Consider the following 15,760-nt stretch of genomic DNA (forward strand, 5'->3'; position numbering starts at 1 on the left):
CTGTCAAACTGTCAATGACTGTTTCTGGTGAGTGGTAACCTGTCATTATTTAACAAGCCCACCTTACTTTCATTACAATTTTTTATTTTCTTTAATTGAGTTAAAATATTGAGTTGAGGAACTAGCAATATTAGTTTTTAGCCAGATCATCCATTAGCCTTATAGTAGGCCTTTGATGAGTCTTATCCTCCATAAGTTTATGGTGTTGAATTTCAGACTGACACAAATCAGCACTTTCCCAGATTTGTGAACAGAATGTAATAAATGCTGCTCAGACCTCAGCAAGTCTGCAGAGAAAATAAAAACTCTTGCAGGGAATATTGTTCGTTCCAACTGCTTTTATTTCTAGCAATGAAATCATGGATGTTTAGTGTTCGGTGAGGCAGAAGCCTGAATGCAGATGGCGTGGATGTCGGTATCAGATGGAGGTTTAGGTCCTGCTGGTATTTTCAGCGGTGAGAAAGAAGCCAGAAGGTGTTGGATTACGCAACGTGGGTACATGCAGCCCTCACTGATGGCAGGCTGTCATCTTACTTTGGCGCTCAGGACCATGATGCAGTGCAGCGCAAACACATTTGTTTCACCCTCGAAACACCTCTGACATCAGTTCGAAGGATAAAGGACGATCACACTGTATATATGTATATTTGTCATGATGCGACTAATTGTTACAGTATATACAGGGTTGTGTTGTAACGGAATACATGTAACGGCGTTACGTAATCAGAATACAAAAATCAAGTAACTGTATTCAGCTCGCGTTACATTTGAAAAACGAGTAATCTGATTACAGTTACTTTCGTAAACCTGAAGTGAATATATTTTGGATTACTTATTGGAATTATTGGTGGAAAGATTTCCTCACAACATTTAATATTCATTACTAAAGGTACAGCCGAATCATCACAGCCCACAAAACCTATTACCGCCGCAGATGGACCAAAAAAGCGTTTGAAAAAAAATCGCGGGTCCGCTCAGTGAAACAATAACAGCGAAACATGGAGGAACACAAGTCTGCGTTTAAATCGCGTGTGTGTGTGGTTAAAACACATCAGCCTGCGGTCGCTCTTTCTTTAGCCTTACTAATGATTATTTCTGAAGGTAAACACAGTGAAGGCGGTGCGTGAAAGGCACTGCGTGCTCGTCTTCTCAGAGGCTGAGTTAACCCTCCCGCTGCCTCCTGGCGCTGCAGAGATTTCATGAAGTGAAGGAGGTGTTCCTTCTATAAAACAGCTGCGGCCAGCAGATACTGTGAGAGTCACGGACATGAATTCATAGATCAAGGCAGACTGGTGCACACACTCTCCTGTTTTGCCAATCCGGTGCTTAACCCTCTGGAGTCCAGGTGCGCATAATTTTACGTATTTAATCATATATTTCCGATTATAAGGAGTATAAATATGATTCAGATATCCGCGTAATCGCTGGAAGAGTAGCTTTCCAGCGGTATCTCCTGTGAGACTGTAACCAGGGCACAGCAGCCAATATGGCCGCTCAAAGCAGCTTGACTTTACACTGTGTGGGATTGGTGGATTTGTGTGTCCGTCAAGGAAATCTCGGCCGGCAGCCATCATGGTCTGAAATGACCAATGGACATCGAGAAATCACTAAGGACCTACCCACCAAGTAAACCACGTGTCTCCCATCAGTTTACGTCTTTGAGGAGAGAGAGAGAGCCAGAGAAAATGGCTAAAAAAAACTTTGCAGTTGCCTACTTCGCTAGAGATTTTTTTCGCTAGCAGCAGTGAAGATAGAGCCTCAGAACGTGAAGTCTTCGACTCTTCTGAAGAAGAAGAATACAAAGACAACAACAAGGATCCATTTGGGCATGGGTAAGTGTAAATATTACAGTAATAGTGTACTGGCAATGTGTGGGGAATACCGCGAAAATGAACAATAGGTTTATTGATATATATTATTTATCGATAGTCATGAACTTTTTATTGGACAAAATAGACTCTCCATTAGCAAACGTTTACTCTGTGTTAACGTTATTTTGGTGTGTAAAAGTGAGATTACATGTGTAGAGGATTAAATTAATCATGTATTCGTCCCACCACGGAGACATTTACAGTGACATGTTTTGCCATCGATTATTTTATCATACTGTTCTGTACAGATGAGACTTTGTAATCAGATGTAGCCTATGTATATGTGTGTCTGTGATTTTATACTGAACGTAAAGTAACTGGAAATGTGTGTGTGTGTGTGTGTGTGTGGTGTGTGTGTGTGTGTGTGTGTGTGTGTGTGGTGTGTGTGTGTGTGTGTGTGTGTGGTGTGTGTGTGTGTGTGGTGTGTGTGTGTGTGTGTGTGTGTGTGTGTGGTGTGGTGTGTGTGTGTGTGTGTGTGTGTGTGGTGTGTGTGTGTGTGTGTGTGTGTGTGTGTGTGTGTGTGTGGTGTGTGTGTGTGTGTGTTGTGTGTGTGTGTGTGTACCTTTGTTAATTAAGAGGACTTTTGGTATGAATACACACCGACATTAGCCAGACATTTTTTATTAACAGGACAGGGTCGGTGTCCTGCTAATATATACAAATTCTAAAAGCGTAAGAAGTGTTTCTATAGGTGTAGAAAGCTTAAATACCCAACAAAAAAAAAAAGACCTTTTTATACACAAAACCCAGAAAATTGTGTATTTTTCTGTGTGTCAGAAGAGCGCTCATATAGCTGGTTTTTTGGTATTGCACCCCGCTCATGAATATTCACACAGAAGGAGCTCTGATTGGCTGACTGCCGGATGGTCCTGACAATTCATGTTTCTGTGAAAAATGTTGTGTGTGTAATAAGAATAAGAATAACATAGTAATAATAATTAATATTATTATTATGTTATTAATATTATTATTATTATTATGTCTAATACTACCTACATTTCATTGCAGTTTAGAGATGTAATTATCAGGCTTTTGTTTAATACTATATTATATCATTATGTCTAATATTTCTATAATTTCATTGCACCTCTACTGTAGCTTTTATCTGATAATATACTTTAAGGTACTCAGTGTTTTAGGAGTCCATATCGGTCTTTGTCTCAAGACCACTTTTTTGAGGTCTTGTCTTTGAATTGACTGCATTTTACCATTGTATTGTTTCATTCTTAGACAAGGCTGAATTTATTCCAAGACTGCTCAAGATCTTAACTGCGGGGATATTACATAACTTCCATTGTCAAATGTAATTGTTTATTTGTTATTTATTGTTATTGGATATAAAAATGCATGCCCAACATACAGTACTCTACCTTGTGCCCTTAGTAAAAATGTTGATTTTGTTTAGTCAAATTAGTCCTTCAATATGAATAAATGCTCACAAAATGGTTCAGAAATGTAAAATCAGGATATACATATCTCTCTCCGCACACATATCTATCATTGCACACATAAATGTGTATTGTTTTATATAAATCTGAAAAATTCCACATTATCCAAATTTTTTATCAACACATGAATATTTATTGCTTTTCATGTATAAAGTGCTCTGCATTTCATACAAAAAAAAGGCGAGTTTGTGAATGCAGGTTGAATAGTTTATGTATAAATGTAACAAAACAAAATATATCTTTAATGAAAATTGCTAACACTTTAATTAAAATACTTGTGGATATCTATTACAAACATTCTTGTGTGGATCAAAAACATTTTTAGAAATAAACCACATTTGTGCAGATAGAGACATTTATATCCATCCATCCATCTTCTCCCGCTTATCCGTGGTCGGGTCGCGGGGGTAGCAGTTCCAGCAGAGAGCCCCAAACCTTCTTTTCCCTGGCGACATCAACCAGCTCTGACTGGGGGATCCCAAGGCGCTCCCAGGCCAGCGAAGAGATATAATCCCTCCACCTGGTCCTAGGTCTACCCCTTGGTCTCTTCCCAGCTGGACGTGCCTGGAACACCTCCCTAGGGAGGCGCCCAGGTGGCATCCTAACTAGGTGCCCGAACCACCTCAACTGGCTCCTTTCGACGCGAAGGAGGAGCGGCTCAACTCCGAGTCCCTCCCTGATGACCGAACTTCTCACCTTATCCCTAAGGGAGACACCAGCCACCCTGCGGAGAAAACCCATCTCGGCCGCTTGTATCCGCATTTATATATAAATCCTAATTCAAAGCATGATTGAACAACTTGTGCACCTTTGTACATACAGTTTATGCTTTAATACTGTTATCCAGAGTGACGTGGTACATTGTTTACCACTATTTAAGTAGCACTTGCCGACGGCCGTGCTCCACCGGCGTTTCAGCTACCGTTTGCTAACTGGAGAGGAATAATTCGCTGTCTGACTGTCACACAAGCAACGTCCCCTGATACATATTCCCCAATAAATTCACATGTTTGTTAGCTTTAAATGTACACTGTTTGGTAATATAGCACTGAAAAGAGTTTCTGGACAGTGATAGCTTAGCCACCGCAGACGTCTCGCTGATTAATAACAAGCTGCTTTTGCTGTACCGGCGTATTTTCAATATAATCTAACTTGTGCTGTTCTGATATAACAACATGTTTAGCCTAAGTATTAATAACAGCTGATAATCAGACAAGCCTGTATAAAACAACAACAGAAGAACGGCTTGTACCGCTGTTATGACGGTCAATGATAGTAACGGATAGTCAGCTAAAATGTGGTGGAAAATGTATGGGTACTGGTTAATATTACGTAGCATTACTACATATGTACATTAATATGTGGGGTTGTGTTATAATCACTGCGTTATCGGCTCTACTGCTTATGTAGCAACTGTATTGTTTTCTCCGTACTCGCTATATAGTTACATTACATTACATTGCATTTAGCTGACGCTTTTATCCAAAGCGACTTACTTACAAACTTGAAAAAAACAGAATCATATAAGTACATCAGGTTTCATAGAGCCAAATCATTTCAAGTGCAATCTTCATCCACAAGATTTCCACTGAGGCAGAGACTCTGCATGAAAATGCTGCCATGACATCTGAGTCCCACTATGATGACATTACACAGGTGAGTTAACCACAACTCAATGTTCATAATAGTTACATGTTTATTTCAAGTTATAAACCATGAAGACTGGATTTGAATGCTGAGGTTCGATACACGGGTCCTGTGTATCACTCTACTGGACCGCTTTAGACACTAAGAGGACTGTGTGTCAATGCTGTTTTTCTTCTTAACGTTAAACTGAATGATCATACTCTTTAGATATGAAATACTATAATCAGTGTCTTTCTACCTGATTGTGTTGTTAACTCAGAACAAGAGCTTAGTGCCCTGGGGTACTAAGTGCCGGAGCACTAAGTGCCGGCACTAAGTACGGCAAAGTACTTGGTGCCGGCACTAAGTACGGCAAAGTACTTGGTGTGAACGCGGCTAATGTTGGTATTAGTTACATGTTTATTTCAAGTTATAAACCATGAAGACTGGATTTGAATGCTGAGGTTCGATACACGGGTCCTGTGTATCACTCTACTGGACCGCTTTAGACACTAAGAGGACTGTGTGTCAATGCTGTTTTTCTTCTTAATGTTAAACTGAATGATCATACTCTTTAAATATTAAACACTATAATCAGTGTCTTTCTACCTGATTGTGTTGTTAACTCAGAACAAGAGCCAGTAAAGCATTTGTATACTACTCTGGATGTCTAGTGATTAAACTTGGTCCTTCTTCATTCACAATATTTCCACTGAGGCAGAGACTCTGCATGAAGATGCTGCCATGACATCTGAGTCCCACTATGATGACATTCAACAGGTGAGTTAACCACAACTCAATAGCTGCGTTCACACCGGACTACTTTTCCCGGTACTTTTCACGTTTAGTTCCGTTACTACTGCTTATGTGGCGTTCACACCAAAAAGAGTACTTCAAGCCGGGAACTTTTACCCCCATTTTTAGTGCCTGCTGAGAGATGGTACTTTCCTGGGGGAAAAAAGTGCCCCAGTTCTGATTGGCTGGGCGAATTGCAAACCCCGCCCCGTAAAACTCTGAAATGTTTTGTAGAGCCGCCATTTTATTATCCTCGCATTAGCATTATTAGCATTAGCATTCGCCCAGCGCACAAATGCAGAGAGATTAACTTATGGAAACACAAAATAAAACATGGGAGCGGTGGAGATAAGGAGGTGTCGGCGTTCTGGCGATTTACTCGGAACGCTTCAGTAGAAGCTGCTGGGACTCCCAGCAGCTTCTACTGAAGCGTTCCCCAACTCCGGGGACTTCCGGCCAGGGACTTCGGGTGTCAGTATACGCCGTGAAGCTGTTTGCGTTCTGCCAGTAAACCCAAAGCAGAAGAAGACGAAGTGACGTCAGCGGCTCATTTGCGTAATCTTCCCTCAGGGAACTTATTCCGGTGTGAACGCGATCTGTACTAAGTGCCGGGGCACTAAGTGCCGGCAAAGTACTTGGTGTGAACGCGGCTAATGTTGGTATTAGTTACATATTTCTTTCCAGTTATAAACCATGAAGACTAGATTTGAATTGTGACGTTCGATACACAGGTCCTGTGTATCACTCTACTGGACCGCTTTAGACACTAAGAGGACTGTGTGTCAATGCTGTTTTTCTTCTTAACGTTAAACTGAATGATCATACTCTTTAGATATTAAATACTATAATCAGTGTCTTTCTACCTGATTGTATTGTTAACTCAGAACAAGAGCTTAGTGCCCTGGGGTACTAAGTGCCGGCACTAAGTACGGCAAAGTACTTGGTGTGAACACAGCTAATGTTGGTATTAGTTACATGTTTATTTCAAGTTATAAACCATGAAGACTGGATTTGAATGCTGAGGTTCGATACACAGGTCCTGTGTATCACTCTACTGGACCGCTTTAGACACTAAGAGGACTGTGTGTCAATGCTGTTTTTCTTCTTAATGTTAAACTGAATGATCATACTCTTTAGATATGAAATACTATAATCAGTGTCTTTCTACCTGATTGTGTTGTTAACTCAGAACAAGAGCTTAGTGCCCTGGGGTACTAAGTGCCGGAGCACTAAGTGCCGGTACTAAGTACGGCAAAGTACTTGGTGCCGGCACTAAGTACGGCAAAGTACTTGGTGTGAACACAGCTAATGTTGGTATTAGTTACATGTTTATTTCAAGTTATAAACCATGAAGACTGGATTTGAATGCTGAGGTTCGATACACGGGTCCTGTGTATCACTCTACTGGACCGCTTTAGACACTAAGAGGACTGTGTGTCAATGCTGTTTTTCTTCTTAATGTTAAACTGAATGATCATACTCTTTAAATATTAAACACTATAATCAGTGTCTTTCTACCTGATTGTGTTGTTAACTCAGAACAAGAGCCAGTAAAGCATTTGTATACTACTCTGGATGTCTAGTGATTAAACTTGGTCCTTCTTCATTCACAATATTTCCACTGAGGCAGAGACTCTGCATGAAGATGCTGCCATGACATCTGAGTCCCACTATGATGACATTCAACAGGTGAGTTAACCACAACTCAATAGCTGCGTTCACACCGGACTACTTTTCCCCGTACTTTTCACGTTTAGTTCCGTTACTACTGCTTATGTGGCGTTCACACCAAAAAGAGTACTTCAAGCCGGGAACTTTTACCCCCATTTTTAGTGCCTGCTGAGAGATGGTACTTTCCTGGGGGAAAAAAGTGCCCCAGTTCTGATTGGCTGGGCGAATTGCAAACCCCGCCCCGTAAAACTCTGAAATGTTTTGTAGAGCCGCCATTTTATTATCCTCGCATTAGCATTATTAGCATTAGCATTCGCCCAGCGCACAAATGCAGAGAGATTAACTTATGGAAACACAAAATAAAACATGGGAGCGGTGGAGATAAGGAGGTGTCGGCGTTCTGGCGATTTACTCGGAACGCTTCAGTAGAAGCTGCTGGGACTCCCAGCAGCTTCTACTGAAGCCTTCCCCAACTCCGGGGACTTCCGGCCGGGACTTCGGGTGTCAGTATACGCCGTGAAGCTGTTTGCGGCCTGCCAGTATACCCAAGGCAGAAGAAGACGAAGTGACTTCAGCGGCTCATTTGCGTAATCTTCCCTCAGGGAACTTATTCCGGTGTGAACGCGATCTGTACTAAGTGCCGGGGCACTAAGTGCCGGCACTAAGTACGGCAAAGTACTTGGTGTGAACACGGCTAATGTTGGTATTAGTTACATATTTATTTCAAGTTATAAACCATGAAGACTGGATTTGAATGCTGAGGTTCGATACACAGGTCATGTGTATCACTCTACTGGACCGCTTTAGACACTAAGAGGACTGTGTGTCAATGCTGTTTTTCTTCTTAATGTTAAACTGAATGATCATACTCTTTAGATATTAAATACTATAATCAGTGTCTTTCTACCTGATTGTGTTGTTAACTCAGAACAAGAGCCAGTAAAGCATTTGTATACTACTCTGGATGTCTAGTGATTAAACTTGGTCCTTCTTCATCCACAAGATTTCCTCTTTTTCTGTTTGTAGAGTCTCTTGAAAATGCTGTGGAGAGGAATCCCAAGAGGATGCAAAAACAGAAGTGGTCTCCAAAAGAGGTGGCAGCAGTTTTGAGACACTTTAATGCACACCAAGGGGAAAGTGGCCACGATGATAGACTGCAGACAGTGCAAAGCTGCAGAGCATCCTATTCTGGCTGGTCGCTCTTTGCAAAATATTAGAGACTTCGTCAGGAGCCAAGGCACGACTCAGAAGAAAAAAGCACTGCTACACAAATGATGATGAAATGTAATCGAACATGCAATGAGGACAGTTCACAGTTCAACTTCATTATTATGTTACATGTAGGAGCAATGTTTTATCCGGGGGCTGAGGGGTCGTTGCAGCAGATAGTTATATTGAAGGATTGGAACTTCACGGATCAAACACTCATAAACAAAACGTTGCTAAAACAGAATCTAACTACCGTTCACACCCGCCGCCCTCTGAGCTGGACACATCACACAGGTGTCCTCTGTCTGCAGCTGGAGGAGAGAGGAGGGGTCAGGGACCGTCTACGAAGTGCAACACTGAATAAAGATATACTCAATAACTCCTCTGTTATAAAGCTATAAAACATCACATTTTAAATCACACAATAATATACCGTTGCTTAAACTACACATGCAACTTTGCGAAAATAGGTGGTTTTAGTAGTTTATTTGCAGTATTTTTTTCAGTGTTGCACTTTGTAGACGGTCCCTGACCCCTCCTCTCTCCTTCGGCTGCAGACAGACACCTGTGTGATGTGTCCAGCTCAGAGGGCGGCGGGTGTGAGGTTGTTTTGATTAAATTGGATTGTGGATAGTTGTTTACCTTATTACGGTAGTTAGTTTGTGTTTTAGCAATGTTTTGTTTATGAGTTATTGATCCGTTCCAGTTCCAATCTGTCAATATAACTTTCTTGAAGATCTGCTGCAACGACCCCTCAGCCCCCGGGATAATTTCATCTTTATTCTCCGAACATAGCGACTTTAATCTCGTAATTATGACTTTATTCTTCTATCTTTTCTTTTGTGTGGCCCTAATCCTCTGTCGTACCAAGGTAATGCTGGAAGGAGAGTTATATGTTTAAAATAATAAATATTTAGTCTTAGCTCAATTTTCATGTGAGAAAATGTTATGTGAAAATAACCATTAAACTTGGCTCATTGTTCACTGTGCAATGTGCCATGTGTCCTTTTCTATCAGCTTTTAAAAGGTAATGCTCCAGTAGATGAGCAGTCTTGTAGGGCAAATAGCATTTTGTATTAGTGATAAACCAGTTCGGTCACTTTGCTATAAAATGGTTATCGGTTCTTTTCATATCGATGATGTAATTGCAATTAGCAGTGCTGCAAATATAAGCATTTACTTGCAAATGGATTTAATTCGTCTCGGAAGACCTGCTTGTAGTATACCCCTCTGGAGAGTATTAGAATGTGGTTCTACATTTGCATGAAAACAACAGATTGCAAACAGGAGGCAAGCAATAACCAAACACATTAACATACTTTTAAGCTATATATCTATGGTGCACTATATTGTCTATTAAAATATTACATCACAAATCAGGTATTCCTATGCTGTATACATTTTGTCCGTTTATAAAAGGTTTGTTCTTGTAATGCACAATCCAACACTTGTCTGTGTAAAGTTATGTTCCATTTAATCATGTTTGTCCCTTTAATACACTTCAGTGACATGTTTGTGTGTTGTATAGCTACTGTCCTCACAAATAACAATTTTGTCATGGGCGGGGCTTATGCAGCTCATTATCTGCTGTCCTCATAATTAAGCATGGTGTCAGGTTGTTGTATTTTGAGTTGTGATGTGTGTATTGGACATTTGAAGTGGGATTTGTGTTGTATGGCTCAAAATAGATTTTTTGATATTCAAAACATCTTTGTAAAGCTAGTGGAAAGGGGTGTCCTTCTAATGAAGGAAAAAACGTGTTTGGGTCAAAGTGTCCTTTTAGTTCACAAAAACCTGTGTGTGTGTGTGTGTGTGTGTGTGTGTGTGTGTGTGTGTGTGTGTGTGTGTGTGTGTGTGTGTGTGTGTGTGTGTGTGTGTGTGTGTGTGTGTGTGTGTGTGTGTGTGTGTGTGTGTGTGTGTGTGTGTGTGTGTGTGTGAGAGACTCCAACCTCCCAAACTTTCTTGTTATGTGTGCATTGTTATTTGTGCTTGAGCAACATTTTACTTGAACTTTATTTCAATGAATATAGTTGTAATTATTGTCCTACGTTTTAATTTGTTTTACAGATATGTTTCACAGCTGTCTGGGCCTAGTGGCCCACAGGCGGCGTTTATCCAGCAGCCAGAACATCCATCTGTGCCGGCCCCCAGGTCAAGATCTACCGTGACTCAAGGGCCTTCACCAGAGCCATCACCACCAAGGACCAGCAGACCAGCATCACTACAGCTGCCTCCACCTCCATCTGCGGCTGCCACCAGGTCAAGATGCACCTCAGCACAAAAGCTCCACCACAGCCATCACCTTCAACCCAGCCAGCAAGGAGGTCTCGTGGAGGTCTCGTATAGCACTTGTACACCCCACCTACATAGCAGCCCATGCACCATCACCCCCATCTTCACAGCAGCCAGACCCACTGTCTTGGAAGACAGACAAAGACCTTGACACTGTCTTGACATTTATAATGAATAGTTGGTTGAAAGTTCTGATGTTCAATATTGTAAATAGTTAGATTTTCCAGTTTCTTATATTTATATAAATAGTTGGTTGAAAAAAACATTTATAATAAATTGTTGGTTGAAAAAAAGGTTGAATGCTCAATTTGTATTTGTACACATCACATGAACCTTGGTATGTAATATGAAGTCATTATTCAGTCCTAATGTATCTCAGTCCCTGCTGTGGTGAAAGTAGAGTGATAAACACCTATTTTACTCAAAATTCGAATTTAACTTTTTTTCATTTTAGACATGAATAACACATTTATATACAGTGTAATTCAAATATTTCACTGCTTTTGTGATCCTAAGACTTTGGTAACCAAATCTAAAACACCAAAACAATTCGATCACATGAGTACATTTGTGTTTTCACAAAAGTTTTGAAGATTTTCCGAAAATCGGATGTCACATTTTAAGCTTTTGAGCTACTTATCTCATCAAACAGTGCTCTAAGGTGAGTAATTTGCATATATAGCAATACTAGAGATTGTCCTGAACATTTTGATATGTAACACATGGGTGCCATGTTAGAAGAAATACATTTAAAAGGTGATTTAAGAAAACATCTAAAAATCGAGAAAATACCCTTAGACTCCAGAGGGTTAAACAAATATAGCTCTACACCCCTGGCCGTAATGTCCTTAAAATGAAGTCCGAGTTTGACATTTTAATTCATGTCCTGCCAACACTGGCAGGACAGAAGGCGACACGCCCGTTCTAAGCCGTGTCCCTCACTCCTCACATACCAAGCTGAATCCCCAAAAAGTGTATTATGTTGTTACATCGTTTCAGATGTTATGTTTCAGTTGTGCTCTTGATAAGCCATTAAAACAGTAAAAACACATTCAGTTTCCTTTTGCTTTTTGTGTCTCCTGTTCACCAAAACATACCCATCTGTGATGGAAAAAGAAAGTAATCCAAAAGTAATCTAAAAGTAATCTGATTACGTTACTTTTTTAAGACACGTAACTGTAACTGTATTCGGATTACTTTCAGAGCCATGTATTCAGTAATCAGTAACTGATTACATTTACAAAGTAACCCTCCCAACCCTGAGTATATATGACAAATCATTATTAGTAGCTTTAGTTACTGTGTCATGGTAAGTATCATATCACCTCATTATTGCCAATACACAGCAGTACCTAGTAGAACTGACCAATCACGTGTGAGAAGGCTTTGCAGCAGTCCTTGTGGAGAGTGAATGAAGTGGAGGGCATTGTTAGGAATCCAATTTAAGAGCTTATTTGCTATAGTCTGACAACCATTTAGTTCTTTATTCACTAACATGTCAACTCAAACACTGTTTAGTTCATGGACATAGTGACATCACAATGTAACACTTTTGTTCTATACTAGCGCTCCAACACATTGTACGTGATAGGTTAAGAGGCGGGACATTTCTAAGTGGTTGACCAATCACAACAAAGCCGGCCAGCTAACCAATCAGAGCAGACTGGGCTCTGGTTTCAGACAGAGGGCGAAAAGAGGTGCTGCAGCACAGGCAGTATGAGAAGAATAAAGACCTTGTTGAACATTAAAGCATGGAGACGTGTCCCAGTAGAGACACAACATACTGTACTAATATGAACCTGAAAATCAGAATAGTAGGGCCCCTTTAAGGACCTAAAAATATCAGGATTCACTGGTCCTTCTTACCATCTGAGCTTCAACAAATCCACAGACAAAGGCTCTGAACATGTTTGAATGTTAGACCACAGCCTCCTCTGCTGGCGGAGTGTCCTTTGCTCGCTCAGTGCACAACCTCACTAATGGGCTTAGAGTTGCAGATATCCAGCTCATTATGTCAGTATTGTGTAACAGCATCAGTGCTGGGGTGCTTAGGGACAGTTAAACCTTACAGAGATTATAACAAATGAGTTCAGGCACCCTTACGCAGCTTCAACACACTTGTATGAACTCTGTTCTCCTTAAAGGCTGAACATGTGGTAAACAGGGAACTACTTTAACACCATAGACTGAAGCATTAGCTGCAACCTTACAACGGTCCGACATTTTTTGAGAAACTATAACTGTTTTTTGTACACTGAAGAAAGAAAGAAATAATCCCGAGGCAGTAACACATTAGAAAATGGAAAAGTAAAGAAAACAAAATGTGGATTGCATGAAGAAATACTGATCGAGTGGAGGGGGAAGAGGAAAGAAAACATAACAGTAGATAGACGGTTTGGAAGACACATAATCCCATCACATGTCACATTAAACCACTAGATGCCAGCAAACCTCTCTGACAGAAAAGTAAGCAAGTGTTTAACTAATGGCAAAATCAAAGAATTTGATAGAACAACATGAGGTATAGCTCTGAGGTTATTGCATCCAAAAAGGTTAAACCTCAAGTTTCTCCTATCTTTCAAAATCTCATGTTACACTTAATAACAGAGTGTATGGTGGATCATATCCAAGGCCCCAGTTCTGACAGCTGTATTTAAGATTTAACATAGATCTAGACAGGTTTATAGGACAACATTGAACTGAGCAATAAGAAGTATATTCCTTGGAGCTGCAGCAACCAGGTTAGTTGTTGGAAATTGCAATACATACAAATGATAAGCATGGATAGTTTGTGATTTCAATGGCTACTGTTGAGATTACACAATGTTAGTGCGTGTCAAGAGAAACACTTAAAGGAAATGGAAAAAATAAAGGTTATAATGGGTTTTGTCATGGACTGGATGTTGCCACCATGTTGTCACTTTTTGTTTTATTGACTGTGGTTTTGAAGCCTCCAGTTTGACATTTTGGTTGTCGCCATTTTTGTTTTTTGGATATCACCAAAAACTTTGAAGGTTCATTTTCTCAGAGACTTCTTTACAATCAGACTTATTTTTACAACCTTGCTGGCTATGAGAAAGCATGCAAGTTTAAGGCACCTCAACAACGTTGTACTTTAAAACAATTCTAAGCAGACATATCAAAAACAGAGATATTTAGAAATAATACAGGCATCCAAAGTGACATTTTTATGTAGGTTTCTTTTAAAGATCAACTGAATGCATCGGTTTTCCAGATAGAATCCCTTAAACTGTATCTTAAAGAGCCAAATACCAATACATATCTCAGGGAAACGTCTCACTTGCTGCAGTGATGTAGATGTACCTCTCAGTGTTACAGTACTGTGCCATGACTGTTGGGTGTAGACGGGTGTATAAGGACAGATCTGTTCAGCAGGAAGTGTACAAGACATTTAACAGTCAAAGTATGATTTCACCTAAAGCATATAGCTGCATAATTATTAAGAAACATCTTCTTTAAGAGATTTTTGGAGGAAATGAATCAGATCGACTTGATTTATTTTGTATTTTGTGCAGATTCTCTCCAGATAACGTATTTGGCAGATCGCACTGGCTATTCGTTTTATAACTTTTTCCTTCAAGATTATCTAACTATGTCCTTAAAATGTTGCAGCCGCGACTGTAGACATGTAAGATGAAATCTCAGTCCCATGTGAGGGTGGGATCAGAATGTGAGAGCTGCAGCCTCACTGTTTCTGCACCTGCAGATCATGAGACAGCCGATAACAGAGCTGCTGTCTCAGAACAACACTGGGCTGCATTGTAGTGACACACACAGCCACAGGCTAACTCATCCAAACAGGCCCAAAATCACACACTGCCACAGAGGAGGGAAACAGGCAGTCATGGACGATATGAGGGGGTGATCCTGTTATTTTGTTTATGTTGACTTAAAAACAATATTGAAACAATTCAGAATTAATAGAAAACTATGACAAAATGTTTTCAACTTTTAATCAAATGTAGTAGAGAAAAAACACTCCCTCTGGAGAGAACTTTGGGATATTAGCCTTTGTAGACCATTTACATGCACACACACCTAACACACTACAGGAAAGGGAAAATCCAAAAATACAGCCTCTTTATAAGAAGGAATACAAATACTGTTTTAATAGTTTGGGTCTTTCACTGGAGAATAAATACAGTCAATGAAAGAGACAAAATTAAACCCATAAAAGATTAATTTCACACTAGTAGACCCAGAAGGGAAGCCTCCATTTCCTCTTCAGAGTCTGGCTGCGAACTGAAATATTAATGTATACCACACCGAAGTTATCCTCAAGTTGACAAAAATGTTACAGTCTGAAAAAAAAAGATACATTAATTATGGAAAAAGAATGAATAGCCAGAGGGAAAAGTAGGTTGATTCATTCTTCATTCATTTATTCTTACAATTGAGTTATGTGTATGGTGCGTATCAATACAAGAAACATATATCTTATACATGGCTTGTAACTTTGCAGAGCTGCTGCTTTGTTCAATTCACCACTAGAAGTTACCGATTCAAGGGAACTCAACTTGCAAAATACGACTGAACAACTTACATTTGAAGACAACATACAGTATTAGTTCTATAAAGATTTCACCAATCGGCAACCTCCGTGAAAACCTGCAGTCTCTTTAATGGCCAGCAGGGGTAGACTCAAATGGTTTTAAAAAGGATTACGTTAGAAGTCTATGAGTAAAGGACCATACCCCTCACTTTGTTATGATCACAGTAAACGTTTTTCTATAAGTTTACGGTCTCAATAGCTAGTTTCAACTCCTCACAGCAGGATTTTCATATTAAAAATGATATTCCCGTTTAGAATAATTTGAAGATTAGTTA

The sequence above is a fragment of the Gymnodraco acuticeps genome, unplaced genomic scaffold, assembly GCF_902827175.1.
Source record: "Gymnodraco acuticeps unplaced genomic scaffold, fGymAcu1.1, whole genome shotgun sequence".
NCBI classification, from domain to species: domain Eukaryota; kingdom Metazoa; phylum Chordata; class Actinopteri; order Perciformes; family Bathydraconidae; genus Gymnodraco; species Gymnodraco acuticeps.